Source organism: Carassius carassius, chromosome 2, assembly GCF_963082965.1.
Source record: "Carassius carassius chromosome 2, fCarCar2.1, whole genome shotgun sequence".
Lineage (NCBI taxonomy): Eukaryota > Metazoa > Chordata > Actinopteri > Cypriniformes > Cyprinidae > Carassius > Carassius carassius.
In genome coordinates, this window is record NC_081756.1 from 17968839 (window position 1) to 17983710 (window position 14872).

The 14872-nt window shown below is 37.8% G+C and overlaps 1 pseudogene; it reads left to right on the forward strand.

The window, feature by feature from the left end:
- Window positions 1–2911: 2911 nt before the first annotated feature.
- LOC132098691 (retinol dehydrogenase 11-like) lies at window positions 2912–5730 on the forward strand (annotated as a pseudogene).
- The last annotated feature ends 9142 nt before the right edge of the window (window positions 5731–14872 follow it).

A 14872-nucleotide genomic window follows, 5' to 3' on the forward strand; every position in this document is an offset into this window, starting at 1 on the left:
GGCAGGTCATTCCACCAGGAGGGAACAGTTCATTTTAAAGCCTGGGGAAGTGGTATTGTGCCCCTTTGAGATGGTGCAATAAAGCGACGTTCACTTGCAGAATATAAGCTTCTAGAGGGCACATAAGTCTGAAGTTATGAATTTAGATAAGGGGGTGCAGAGCCAGAGGTGGTTTTGCAGGCAAACATCAATGCCTTGAATTTTATGCGAGCAGCTATTGGTACCCAGTGCAAATTGATAAACAGAGGTGTGACGTGTATTATTTACGGCTCATTAAAAATGTATCTTGCTCCTACATTCTGGATTAATTGTAGAGGTTTGATAAAACTGGCTGGTAGACCTGCCAAGATAGCACTGCAATAGTCCAGTCTGGACAGAACAAGAGCTTGAACAAGGAGTTGTGCAGCATGTTCTGAAAGAAAGGGTCAGATCTTCTTGATGTTGATTAAAGCTTATCTGTAGGACCGGGCAATTAGCAATGTGGTCTGAGAAAGTCAGTAGATCATCAATCATAACTCCAATATTTCTGGCTGGTTTTGGAGGAGTTATGGTTGTTCCTAACTGGATGGTGAAATGTGATGAAACAATGGGTTGGATGGAACCACAAGCAGTTCTGTACTATTTTATAACTAACTATATATAAAGGCAACTCTATACTTTCATGCATAAAATCCCATATCCTGTGTGACAAAAACAAACATACGGAAAATATTTACTTTGATTAAGTTGACAGTTTTTCTACCCAACACCACTCAGAGTGGCAACTCAATTCAACTCAACTCAATTTAAGCCTGTTTTATCGCAGATAAGTCAGAATGTAAGCCAACACCACTTAACAGTTAAAATGTACATGTATTATGAAACTATTGATAAATGTTGTTTCTGAGTATTCCACAGCCGCATTGTTAGTCAACAATCGGACTTTATTTTGACATTCGAGACTGGAGCACGTGACTCCACACTGTACGTACACACTTGTAGTGGGCGGCTGGCAAACTGTGTGCACATCACGTATTATTGCATTGTAAGAAATATAGGGATGAGAGGATGAGACTTAATCAAAAGATAAGTCAGGTAGGAAGAAAGTGGAATATTGAAGGTTTGTTAGGCACAACAGGAGATGGGGTAAAGGATGCACAGAAAGCAGTTGTACACTATTTGAAAAATATAGGAATATATAATAGGATTTAGGTAGTATATTAATTTTCTTTTTTTTTTTTTTTTTGATTGATGATATAGTCATGATAATATTTTCTCATGTTACATACTCCTATACAGTAGGTGGCGGTATGCACCTTTATAGTCATGGTTGCAATCTGCCATATAACGAAAAGAAGAAGAAGAAGAACTATGTGCACGCTGCAGATCATTGCGCTGCTGAAGGAGCTGGACTGCTTCTAAGGAGAATCTGCCAGGTGTAATAATGCAGCACACACAAAGCCAGTGAAGGAGTTTGTGGAAGAACACACTTCAGGTGTCGCAGTTGTCCTGTTTACTGGTAGGATAACGTTAAAACTCGTTGTGGTTTCCCAAAACAAAGAGAAATAAGTAAAAATGTGGCACTTTTTACCATATTTTACGAGATTTACAACCGTGGAAAATAACTTTAATAAAATATGACTGCGTTAAGGAACAAAAATATGAATTATTAGTATGGTGATTTTTTTTCTTTCTTTCTTGTTATTTTCAGTTTAGAAATAGTTTTTGTCAGTGCAAACGTGTTCCAGTAAGCTTGAACGGCTGGTTATGGCAAGTCGTGTAAAATGTAAAAGAGGAAAGTCATGTGATGGGACTTATTAGGCTAAGAGATGTGGAGACCATGTTTTTCTTGTCATAATGAGAAATATGATTATATGTCTTAATATAGGCCTTGTGCGTCCTGGATGAACTTTGTCTGTCCTTATCAGATGTACCGACGTTGAGAGAGTCGATTAGAGGTGAGATAATGATGGATGTAATGTCGCACCTGTACCGGTAGGTGTCGGGCTCTTGGTCCTGCGGAGATGGCTGGCTGGGGGAGTCTGTCGCAGCAAAGCCCGCTTGGACTGGCTGAACTAGCATCATATCAGGAGTAGCCTATATATAGTAGCAAACCTATTTTGTGATGTTAATGTATTATGGGGATGTCCGAGATAATAAAAATCATAGCCTCTTAAATCAAGTTTGAAAACACATTATGGGGTTAGTCCATCAGATTTCCACTAGAAATATGTGATCTATAAAAAATTTAACTTAATGAAAACCTTGAAACACAGCCGTGAGGGTTTTGTTGTTTTCATGACATGGCAAAAACTGTCCCCGATTTAAAGGACAAAGGTTTAACAAAACTATTTCAAAACTAAATAGCTTCATAGTTGTTGGTGGGTTTTTTTCTATAGCCAGTTACACCACTGAGACGTTTCTGATGTTAAACTCCACAAAAGGGAGTTTTATAACATGTTCATTATCATAGTAGAGGTGTATTCTATGGAAGCCTGTTTCCGTCACTGAAAAAAAAAACACATAATTGCAACTTTTTATCTCACAGTTCTGACTTTTTTTCTCAGAATTGTGTGATATAAACTCACAATTCTGACTTTTTAATTTTCACATCAAGTCCCTTTAGCAATGCATTTCACAGACAGGCTGGTTAGATGATTTGTGGAGGCTCTATATTATTAACTTAATTGATATTTATACCAAAAGGATGACATAATGGAGATGATGAAACTGGTTTAATTATGCAGTACATCACTTATCACACTAACATGGCTCAGTTTGTAATTCTTAGGCTAATGACGCACCTTCATAGTTAGAAACTTGTAGAGTCTTGTAGTACTGTTGTATTTGTTGAAGGCTTGATGGATGGTCATAACAACAGTTCATAAACCTCCACTGTTCAGGTGCAAGGGTGATCCTGGCTTGCAGAGACATGGACAGAGCCAACAGAGCAGCAGATGAGGTCAGGACGAGGAGTGGAAATGGTAATGTGATTGTGAAGATGCTGGATCTGGCCTCCTTGCAGTCTGTCCGAGCTCTGGCCAAAGATGTACAGCAGACCGAGGAGAGGATATTCTCATGAATAATGCTGGTAAGGAATGTCAGCCAGATTATAACGCATGAACACAGGGTTGATATAGTAACAAAGTATTTTATTTTTTGGAAAAAGATTTGCTCTATCATTTAATTAAACCAATTTATGTATGTATTTATCTGTTTATTTAAATTTCATATTATATTTTATATATTATATTATATTTTTCTTTGAACAGGAATAATGATGTGCCCACAGTGGAAAACAGAAGATGGCTTGAGATGCAGTTTGGTGTGAACCACCTGGGTCATTTCCTGCTCACCAACTTACTTCTGGACTTGTTGTAGAAATCAGCCCCCAGCCGTGTGGTCAGTGTTTCCAGCCTGGCCCATGAGACAGGTGTGGAGGCACATATGTCTTTATGTGTGAATTAGTCATAACAAAACACTGAATTTTCTTAATTATTGCAAGCAGAGATTGTACTCCTTATCCAGTTCCCTGACAAGATGCTCTGTTTGATTAAATGACAGATATTGTGTTTAAACACTGTAGGGCAAAAAATATACATAAACACATAAAAAATACATAATTCTGATTGTAATGTATTATATGTATCATTTACAATGTATACACATTTAAAGTGTTTATGAGGAACATTCAGTATTTGGATTTCTTATAATATTTATAATTATTTTCTGCTGAACAGGCAAGATTCATTTTGATGATATAAACCTGGAGAAAAACTATGATCCGTTAAAAAGTTATCGACAGAGCAAGCTGGCAAATGTTCTGTTTACCTGGGAACTAGCTCTCTGACTGAAAGGTAAACTACAGACCTGAAACAAGTTGGATGCTATATTGAATTTAACATGAATAAAAATGAAACCATAAGGGATTTACACTCTTGACAGTGGCATGTACTGTATAAAGGTCCTAGATCATATAATTTTCACAACTCACAAACTCAGATCTGTTTTATTATGGAGCCCCGCGCATGACATGCAAGAAAATTGTAATAAATTGTCTGCATGATATACTAATACGTTCCCTCAATGTACTAAAACATGCACACGATTACTATTGCGTTTCCTCGATTTACTATTGCGTTCCCTCTATTTGCTAAATCATGCGCACAATTTATAAATCGAGGGAACGCAATAGTAATCGTGTGCACGTTTTAGTACATTGAGGGAACAAATTAATAAATCATGCACACGATTTAGCCTACTATTTTTTCCCCAAGTATAGGTCTCTGCAGGAAAGTAATGGGAGTTACCAGATCAGGGTGTTTTTACACCATGATACCTGATTGGTTGACGTAATAGTGATGTTAGGTTTAGGGGTGGGGTTGGGTTGGGTAAGGGGGGATCATTTAGTTTGCATGATTTAGAAACACCCAGCAGTTTGAAAACACCCACATGGTGATAAACGCCCACTTTTGCTCATGTGTGAAGCTCCGTAGTTTTATAGATTATTTATATAGGAAGTTTTTAAATTTTGAAATAATGTTAAAACAACAGTACATGCAGTCCATTGAATGCGCTATACTTCAATCCCTCACAGCCTTGTTTTCAATCCTGTAAAAAGTTCAATATAGCGCTACCCTGACTAGGTCTATCGTGAAAACACTCTCACTCTAACAGTATCGAAACATCACAATGTCACCTCTACACGCATGCACACTCTCAAACACGCTGCTTTCAAACTCTCTCCTTTTATATCATTCAGGCACAGGAGTGACAACTTATGCTCTTCATCCTGGGGTGATCAATACTGAGCTGGGCCGACACTTTTCCCTCTCTCTGCCTCTGTGGAAAAGGCTTTTGTTCATGCCCCTTTTTTTTCTTTGTCAAAACACCTTGGCAGGGTGCGCAGACCACCATCTACTGCGCAGTGAATGAGAGTCTGCAGAATTCTAGTGGCCTTTACTACAGGTCAGTAGCTTTTTCTATCACATGTGTTAAATGTAATGTAGTAAGATTTTGCACAGCGATCTTTGTTTTACAAAGGATGTCATGTTCAAAATGAAAACAAACTTTTTTTCACCACTTTTTCACATATTGTTCTCAGACCATTACTGTTCAATTATGATCATTTCAGTCTTCGGTTAATTTCTCTTTTGGTGGTTTTACAGTGATTGTGCAGCCAAAGAGGTAACTCCTCAGGGTAGGGATGATGCTGCAGCCCGCAGACTGTGGGATCTCAGTGCTTCCATGGTGGGCCTGGCTTGAGACAAGACCTGTCACATTTCCTGTGTAGACTACATTTCAAATTTGCAGACTATTAAATCTGTTTAATTCATATAAAGTACAGAGAGTCAGTTTAAGAATGTAGCAAAGTAGTGTTTTGGTGTGCAGGATGAGTCTGGGTTTGTAACAAAGTGCCTATGCAATAAGATGACCTGCAATATGAAGTGTGAATTTCAGCATTAAAAAATTTGTGAGATTCTATGTACTGTAATGCCATTAACCATTGTGCATAGCTTAATTAGACGTTTGGATTGCTTTGCCAGTCCTTATGTAATTTGTAACCATGTATCACAATGAAATTATATGTAATATGATTTTAGGTTAACATTTTAATGAAGCCTATTTTTGAATAGTGAATAAAGACAATGAATCATTACCCTCTATAAAATGAGTATATGGTAAAGAGCATTTTATAAAAGCTGTAGCACAACATGAGCAGTATTCGGAATAACATTTGAATTTTTAAAACCCTCTTACATAAGTTTATTTGAAATGTCATTGTAAATTAACACAATTTAAAACACTTTGATACTTTTTTCATTAAGTGACAAGCGTGATTGTCATCAAGTCTGTATTAAGAATAGTAACAGTTACTTTACCAGTTTGCAAAGTTCCTCAATCTAAAAACGACTTCTAACTTGGGGCGATTAATATTCTATATTTGGTAAACATAAAGATGCCAAAACAGATTGAAAGTACAATGTCAAGTTTACACAGAGATTCACATAAAAGCTGCATTTTGAAATCATTATTTTCAAATATTTAATTTATGGTCACATTAATAAATACATCATTAAAGTTAATTCTCATCGGGCCTATGATTTATATATACAAAACTCAAACATTACAGTATATATATATATGTATATGTATATGTATATATATATATATATATATATATATATATATATATATATATATATATAAAGATATGACATAAAATTAGTAAATTATGCAGCTTCAGCAGTATCTGTAAAAAAAATTGTATATCATATGATTTTGTAAACATTTAAAAATAATACTGATTTTAACATTTTAACAACTTTCAGTTAAGTCACTGACATTCACAAATGTGCAATCACCAACGAACCCTGACCTGTGTGCCCAGCGGGTACAAAGCTGTATGTGTCAGCCACATGCCCTTATCAGTTCTCCGTCCAACAGATTCACCATCTTTAGCTGGGCTGGAAAAGTGATAAGGAGATGTGAGCGACCATTTGTTCATATACTCAACAGTCCTACTGAGAACTCCCACTGCTTCCATACAAAACTCCGGCACAAGTTCCAACCTGCTCTGTCCAGCTTTATTCTTTTAGCCAAAGGAACATCAAATGAGTCTTCATGACGTCTCTCCACATAGGTAGCTGCAGCTGAGATTACCAGCTTATTTTTCCAGTAGCTTTCGACCAGGATGAGTCTAAGTCCGTCTTCCACAAACCATCGTTTTGAGGCGGGAGGTTTGCATGGTAGAGCACAGCTTCACAGTCTGTAAGCATGCCACTGTGGAGACACACCCCAAAGATGAGTTTTATTTCCTCTCCACCCCACCTATCTGCAAGTCAACCTTGACATGCTATTGGTTCACATTATGGGATCATAGGTCGAACCCCTTCAGCGACCAAAAGAGGGTGTTTATTTGTTGTTTGCGCTGTCAGTCCTGATCAAATCAGCCAATGAAAAGGGAAAGACCACGTTTGGTAGGTGTGTTCATCCCAGGTGTGACTGAAATGTACATTCCAGTCTTCACATACTTGTCTGCCCATCTCTTCTTCTTCTGCGTCCCTGGCTGCAACACACCCTCTTCCGACAAGAGACAGAACACCTCCTGCTGGTTTTTGTGGGTTTTGTGGTTTTTATGGGCTTTCACCTGCCAGAATCACTCAGCCTCACTTGCCACCTAATGCTTCGTAAGAGATAAAGACATAAGAAATGTGTTTAATGACACAGATGGTTTAAAAAACCAAGAGGGGAACTATTTTGAAGGCGTAAAGCTTTTGCTCAGTTTTGCTGTACAGAATCTCACATGCACATGCACTTCCTCCATGCAGTTCTTTGATATATAGGCCCTTAAATGATAGTTCACCCAAAAAAGTAAAGTATGTAATTTTTACTCACCCTCATTTCATTCAAAAAACTTCTTTCTTCTGCTGAACACAAAATAGATCATTTTTTTGTCCATATTATAAAAGTCACTGGGGTCAAAGCAACATTGGACTGCTTGACTTTCATTGACAAAAAAATAAATAAAAACAACATACAAAATAAATAAAATGAATTTCCTTATGTGTGTGTGTGTGTGTGTGAATTGGTTTTATGGGTGCAAGCAGTAACACGCACTGTTGGATCTAAGCAATCAACATCACATTAAATTTCCCCACGCACAGATATACCGATGGATGTATTAGGGCGTGTGTGTGTTTGTGTGTTTGTCAATGGGAATGCAGGTTTGTAGCATTCCAGGCAATACAAAATCAATGCACAGCTTCTGCTTAAGTCGAGTCAAAACAAGTAAAAAGCTTAATCATCCCTCAATGTGACTAGGAACTTATCACTTGCAATCATGTGTAATGGATGTCAGAGACATAAGAAATATAAAGCTTTTATCTGGTTCAAAACACAGACACACAAAGATGCACACACACACACACACATGCACACACACACACACACACACACACACACACACATTTTAACGCACACCAGGGAGGTGGCCAGACAGCTGCCCAAAAAATTTAATCACGCTCATCTCTCAATAACTCAATAAATGCTTTACACACAGGACATGATGCATTGGTTTAGTTCTAAGACAAAAATGAACTTATTCTTAAAAGCTAATAGTTTTTAATAGTTTTAATAGTTTTTAGTTTCTCAAATCCAAAGAAACCTAGTTTAAATTGCATGATATTATTAAAAAAAAAAATAAGAAGAAGAAAAGAAAAAGAAAGGAAAAAACTCTTTTTGGATATTTAAAGACATAGTCTTGCCCATAAGCATGTTTATATGGAGTTATATATAAAGGAAAGTACATTTATTTTATTGGTAAATTTAAGTAATACATAAAAAAGGGCACACGGACTCAACTTTACCACAGAGAGATGAACAGTTGTTCCGCATGCCTGGTTGTTTTGTGAGTGATGGTTAGTGATGTCTTGGCATGCCAGTGTCAGGAAAAGGGAGCCAGTGACTCTGTGGGCTTTGTGGCCAATTATCTAGTTGAGTTCCTCTGGATGGTGTGAAAGTCGCATGCAAAGCAAACAAGCTTCATTTGTCCTTTATCTGATCCTGGAGTTCCGTCCAAATCAGACACCAGGATCACTCATGTGGATAACAGGATATGTGCTAAACCATCTTTAGCACCGGATTGGGATTACAGAACACACATTCCCAGCATTACTAGCAGTCATCTACTGTTCATCCCTCTAATAAAAAATCATTAAAATAAGTTTAGTTATCAAAAAATAATTTACATTTTTGTGAATAGATAAACATCTAGGGTATTAATTAAGGAATACTGTGTCATTTACGATTAATGCAAATGATTACTCTGCAAACTAAATTACACTTTAGCCTTAACTAAACAACATATGAATTGAAGTATGAAATTAAGTATGAATTCATGAATTTCTGTAAAATTTTAGAAGCATGATATTCAAATATCTCCCAAAGTCTTCCTTTATCAAATGTTTGAGATCTTACTGACTGAATGTTCTATTTATTATTTATATTATTAAATGTAATGTTATCAAACATGCATATTCTTATTGATACATTACTGCAATAATATGTTTAATACAGTGCATATATTCAAATGGAAAATTTTGTAGATTTATCTGTCCACAGCAGAAATAGGTCCCAGATTTTGTTGCTTTTAATTTATCTTTGCATGGATGTGTAATTATAAATAATAATTAAAATCCATAGACCTATTGCTCTCAAAGTAGGCTACGTTAGGATCAGTATGGCATATATTTCCATTGCCACAGTCACAAATGTTAAAGTGTAAAGTACACATATTCCTTGCTTAATTTTTAAGTGATTATATTCTGCCTTATACAGCTGTTTCTTTTGAAAAGACAAAGTCAGACCGACTGACCTTTTACCTTTGAGTGGAAACATGAGGAGTTGTGAAAAAAAAAAAATAATAATAAATTAATTTCAAGCTGCATATAATAAAATCATATTCAATTTTCCCCAAGGGCTTAATTTAAGTTTTAATGGTATTTAAATGTATTTTTAGTTTATTTATAAGAAATATGATTATGAATTTGATATTTTTACATCCAGGAAAAGATAAGCTAAAAGCAACACATTCTGGATATCACTAACTCTGCTGTTGACAGATAAAACTAGTTTTGCCATCAGTGTTGGGAGAACTACTTTTAAAATAGTCATAATTTAAAGCAGTTAAGCTACAGTGAAGCATAACAATAAAACCGCTTAGTACACTGAAAGAGGCTTTATTATGTACTATTTTCCACAAGGAACAAATTGAAACACATACATTTACAATAAATATGCCATTAAAATGAAAAGCCACACAGGGACTTCTGGTAACATTTTTCAGGTTTACACAAATTTGGGTTTCTGTGATATAAGATTATTTTCTGCCTTACAAATCCCTTCAGATGCAATCGTAATAGAGGAGAGGTAAACAGGCATTATTAGCTAAAGTTAGGCCTAAACACTTTTGCTGCTGTACTCTTGAACTGCTCAGCCACTAGAAGGAGACAGATGTGCGGCCTAGGCAGTTTTACGCCCCTGTTGTTCCTGTTGCGTCCAGTAGGGGGAGGCTGTACAGTATGAGCCATCAGAACAGACCAAAGCAACACGAATAAGACGAAGTATGTTAAATAATCGCTATTATTGCTCGGCCATGTGCATTGTTGCAACATTTATAATTAAATGAGTAGCTAAAAGTAGATGTCAATTAATTTCAATATTTCAATAGATAGGTCTATATAATTTATACTGAGAGACAATAAAGGTACTTAATTGACCCTCAGCAGGTAGATGTAAATTGTAACATTTGCATGTAACTTATGCTATTTGTTTTCTTTGTTAAAAAAAACTTAGACTTTTGTGTTATCTCTTGCAGATTGGAAATGACTGCATGAAACTCATCTATGAATCATCTATCTTTTTTACATTATTTTATATCAGCTGTTTGTAAATATGGAACCAAGGTGGCAGCGCGACCACACGCAGCAACTTCTCTCTGTCCCAACAGAACGGTGTTTTCATGTTTTTTGTCTTGTGAGTCGCAGTGTTCTTGTACGTCGTCATCGTGTCTACCTGTCTGTAAGTGCAAATACAGTCGCGAGTTTCTAGTCGATGTCGGCAGAATCACATTTTTACAGTTAAACTCCGTGCATGCGGAACAGTTGGACAATAAACTGGACTACATTCGATTACTACATTCAACTCAGAGGACTGTAAGAGACTGCTGTGTTTTTGTGGTCACGGAAACATGGCTCAGCAACAGCGTTTCAGATGGCGCTATTCAGCTCGACCAGCTGACGTGCTATCGAGCGGACAGAGCTCCCTCCTGCGACGGCGGGTATTGTGTTTACATCAATGACGCATGGTGCCGCGATACTGTTGTGATCTGTAAACACTGCTCACCTGATGGAGTTTATGATTATTAAGTGCCGGCCGTTCTATCTGCCGAGGGAATATACTGCTCATTTCGGTGTACATTCCCCCGTTCAACAACATCAGCAACAGGAACGATGCACTAAATGAACTGTACCAGCACATCAGTGAGCAGCAGACAGCACACCCCGATGCTTTTCTCATCATAGCTGGGGATTTCAACCATGCTGACCTAAAGAGTGTGTTTCCAAAAATACACCAACACATTAACTTTCCAACACGAGGTAATAACATTTTGGACTTTGTTTACACCACACAGAGAGGAGCTTACGAAGCCCTCCCCCACCTCGGAGCCTCAGACCACATCACAGTCATGCTAATGCCTGCATACAGACCACTCATTAAAGTTGCCAAACCAGTTTACAAACAGATTAAAGTGTGGCCAGAAGGATCATCAGAGGTTCTTCAAGACTGCTTCGACACAACTGACTGGGACATGTTTAAGCAGGCTGCCACGTGCAATAACACCACTGACCTCCAGGAGTACTCAGAAACTGTCACTGCCTACATCAACAAGTGTATTGATGATGTAACGGTCAAAAAAACCATTATGTCCGGGCCAACCAGAAGCCATGGATGACAGGGGAGGTCTACAGACTCCTGAAGACACGGAACGCTGCCTTCAGAGCTGGAGATGAGGTGGGCCTGAGGACCAGGTGATGACGCTGACCTCAGACAGCGTGAGGAGATCCTTCAGCAGGATCAATGCACGCAAAGCTCCGGGTCCTGACAACATCCCTGGGCGTGTACTGAAAGACTGTGCAGCAGAACTCACTGATGTCTTCACAGACATTTTCAACATCTCACTGAGTCAGGCTGTTGTTTTCCAACATGTTTCAAAACTACCACCATCATTCCAGTTCCGGTCGACCGATGATGCCATCTTCACTACCCTCCACTCAGCACTCACACATCTGGACAAAAAGGACTCATATGTCAGAATGCTGTTCATAGACTTCAGTTCAGCATTCAACACAATCATCCCTCAACAGCTTATTTACAAACTGATTCAGCTGGAGCTCAACACTTCGCTGTGCAACTGGCTGTTGGACTTTCTGACTGGAAGACCTCAGGCAGTACGGGTTGGCAGCAACACATCCAGCACCATCACACTGAACACTGGGGCCCCCCAAGGATGTGTGCTGAGCCCCCTCCTCTTCACTCTGTTGACACACGGCTGCACACCTTCACACAATTCCAACCTCTTTATTAAGTTTGCAGATGACACTACTGTGGTGGGTCTCATTAGCAACAAAGATGAGACAAACTACAGGAGTGAGGTGAGCCGCCTGGCCAAGTGGTGCAGTGACAACAATCTCTCTCTGAACGTGGAGAAGACGAAGGAGATGGTTGTAGACTTCAGGAGAGCACACACTCAGCACGTTTCCTCTGACCATCAGTGGTGCGACTGTGGAGAGAGTGAGCAGCACCAAGTTCCTGGGTGTGCACATCACAGAGGACCTCTCCTGGACTGAAAACACCGCAGCACTGGCCAAGAAATCACAACAGCCTCTCTACTTCCTCCGCAAACTGAGGAGCCAGAGCCCCGGCCCCCATCATGTACACCTTCTACAGAGGCACCATCGAGAGCATCCTGATGAGCTGCATCACTGTGTAGTATGGCGCCTGCAACGCGTCCTGCCGAAAGACTCTGCAACGCATAGTGAGAGCAGCTGAGCAGATCATTAGGGTCTGAGAGTAACGCAATTTAGATTCTCTGTATGTATGTACTGTACATGTGGAAATTGACAATAAAGCAGACTTGACTTGACTTGACTTGTTGTTGTTGTTGTTGTTGTCGGTTTATTCATTTCATATATGAATGGCAAGTGGTAGTCTGTTTAACTTTTATTTTACTCTCACAGGGCAAAGACATATACACTGCCAACTTGCATGTATTATTTGACATCTACCAAAAGTCAGAAGTAAAATAAAAAGTATCCTTTATTGGTGTTATTTGTGTGTTTAGGATGTTCCCTGCATGAACACAATCCAACAGCCCAGACTATTATCTGTTACGTCAAAGATTATACATGGTGTAGCACATAAGAATATAGTAATTATTAAACTTTGTGCGTTGGAGGGATTGTTCTTTTTTGCTGGTTTTGTGGAGGGTGATTTTACCCCAATATCATAAGGCAAAGATAATGCATATGTGAAGTGAATTGTCATAATACTATCTATACTCCCTGGCCACAACCATTGCTTTTACATCCCTATAGGTACTAAAGCCACTATTGAGAGAGATCCTTCTTCTAGACTACTTATATTGTAATCAAACGCTTGTTTTTGAAAATGACCAGCACAGAGACATCTTTATGTCTAAAGCTAAGAGATGATTGCCACATTCTTAAGGCATATAATGTCGACAGTATGTCCTCTACACCATGCTGAACACTCCATTCAATGTCCCTCAGGTGAACTTTTCTATTTTCTTCATTAAAAGATTGCTATAAAGTTGTTGTACTTTATTGCTGGTTATTGAGTTCTAAGAATAAGAACTGAATACTAATCCTGTAACATTTTTATTTTCTGTTAAATTGATATTCCTGCAAATATGGAGTGGTGGTGTCTATGTATTGTTGAGCAGTTTGAGACAGAGGGGTATGTGTACCAGTTTCTGGACATCTCAGTTTGTTGTACCATTCTTGAAGTCCCTTCCTTGCCAGTGGAAATAACTGATCCAACTAAAGCAACACAGCAAAATGAGAAATTCAATAAATCGTCATCATAGTCATAAGGCATCAATCAATCATGCCATGCCATTGTTTTCACCTCAGTAAACTTTCCACATGGCAATACTCACATTTATATTTTTGATAACCTACATTTGAATGATTTAAATGAAATTAAAACATTTTAATTATGAATCTGCCTGTTTATTGTCAGTAACTAGCGTTGTCCTATGAGGGGGGGGCAGTACTTTTTTTTCTTACCTTTGAAAAGCAAGGCAGTGGCCAAAATAATTCAAAGTTTCTTTACACATTTTCCCAGGATTCTGCCAAGACAGTGCCTGTATACAGTGAAGATCAGGAGCAGATTGATGTAATCCACTCTCACCTGACTTTAGTTCTGGACAGCACACCCACAGTGACCAGATCAAATTCATCATGAATGTACTTTTTCCAGAGGCAGGTCTCATGTATTAGCTGTACTCTGCATGACATCAGATTCACATCGTTTTTGATCTCAAATGGTTTAGCCTTAATGTGAGACCACTGCTATAAAAAAATGACGTTTTTTGTGGTTATTATAAGAGACAATTTTCATTTTGTTGTTAAAAGCTAAACATGTGAAATGATACTTTGCCACTTTGAGTGTGTGATCAATCTCAATTCTTTGGTAGTCCATTATCTGTGCCCTTGCTTTTGTGGAAAATAGTCACAGAAAGGATAAGGATAACACAGTCTAACATCCTGCAATTATTCACTCATATTTTTTTTCTACAAATATGCAACTTTTCCTTTTTTTATTAGTTGGCCGGAGCATTTTGACAAGAGGATTGAACAATCATTAAAGAAAAGCAGCAAGCGAGTCATCCTAGTTCCTTCTCCCATGGCTAAATGACCCTTGGAATTTTAGAAAGGGGTGAATTGTGTTTGTCTTCATAAAAAGCTATGTTTTGTAGCTGTATGACAACCAATAGTGAATACTAAAGCATAAATAAATATTAAATTAATACTTCATTGATGGCCCACATGATTATACTGTATGTCTGATGGACTAAATATGGTTGATATCTGAATGTAATTTTTTATTCATAAATTCACAACAATGTATATATCAATCAATCTCCTGTAGCCTATATATGAAACCTACAGTGAATTAGGGTAGGTTTATGTACAGTAGATCATGTATCACTACATTGATACGAATGTGTGTATTATTAATTTTTTAATTCACAAATGTAATAAGTAATGATAACAAATTGGCATTATTAATTTTTAAAAAATACTTA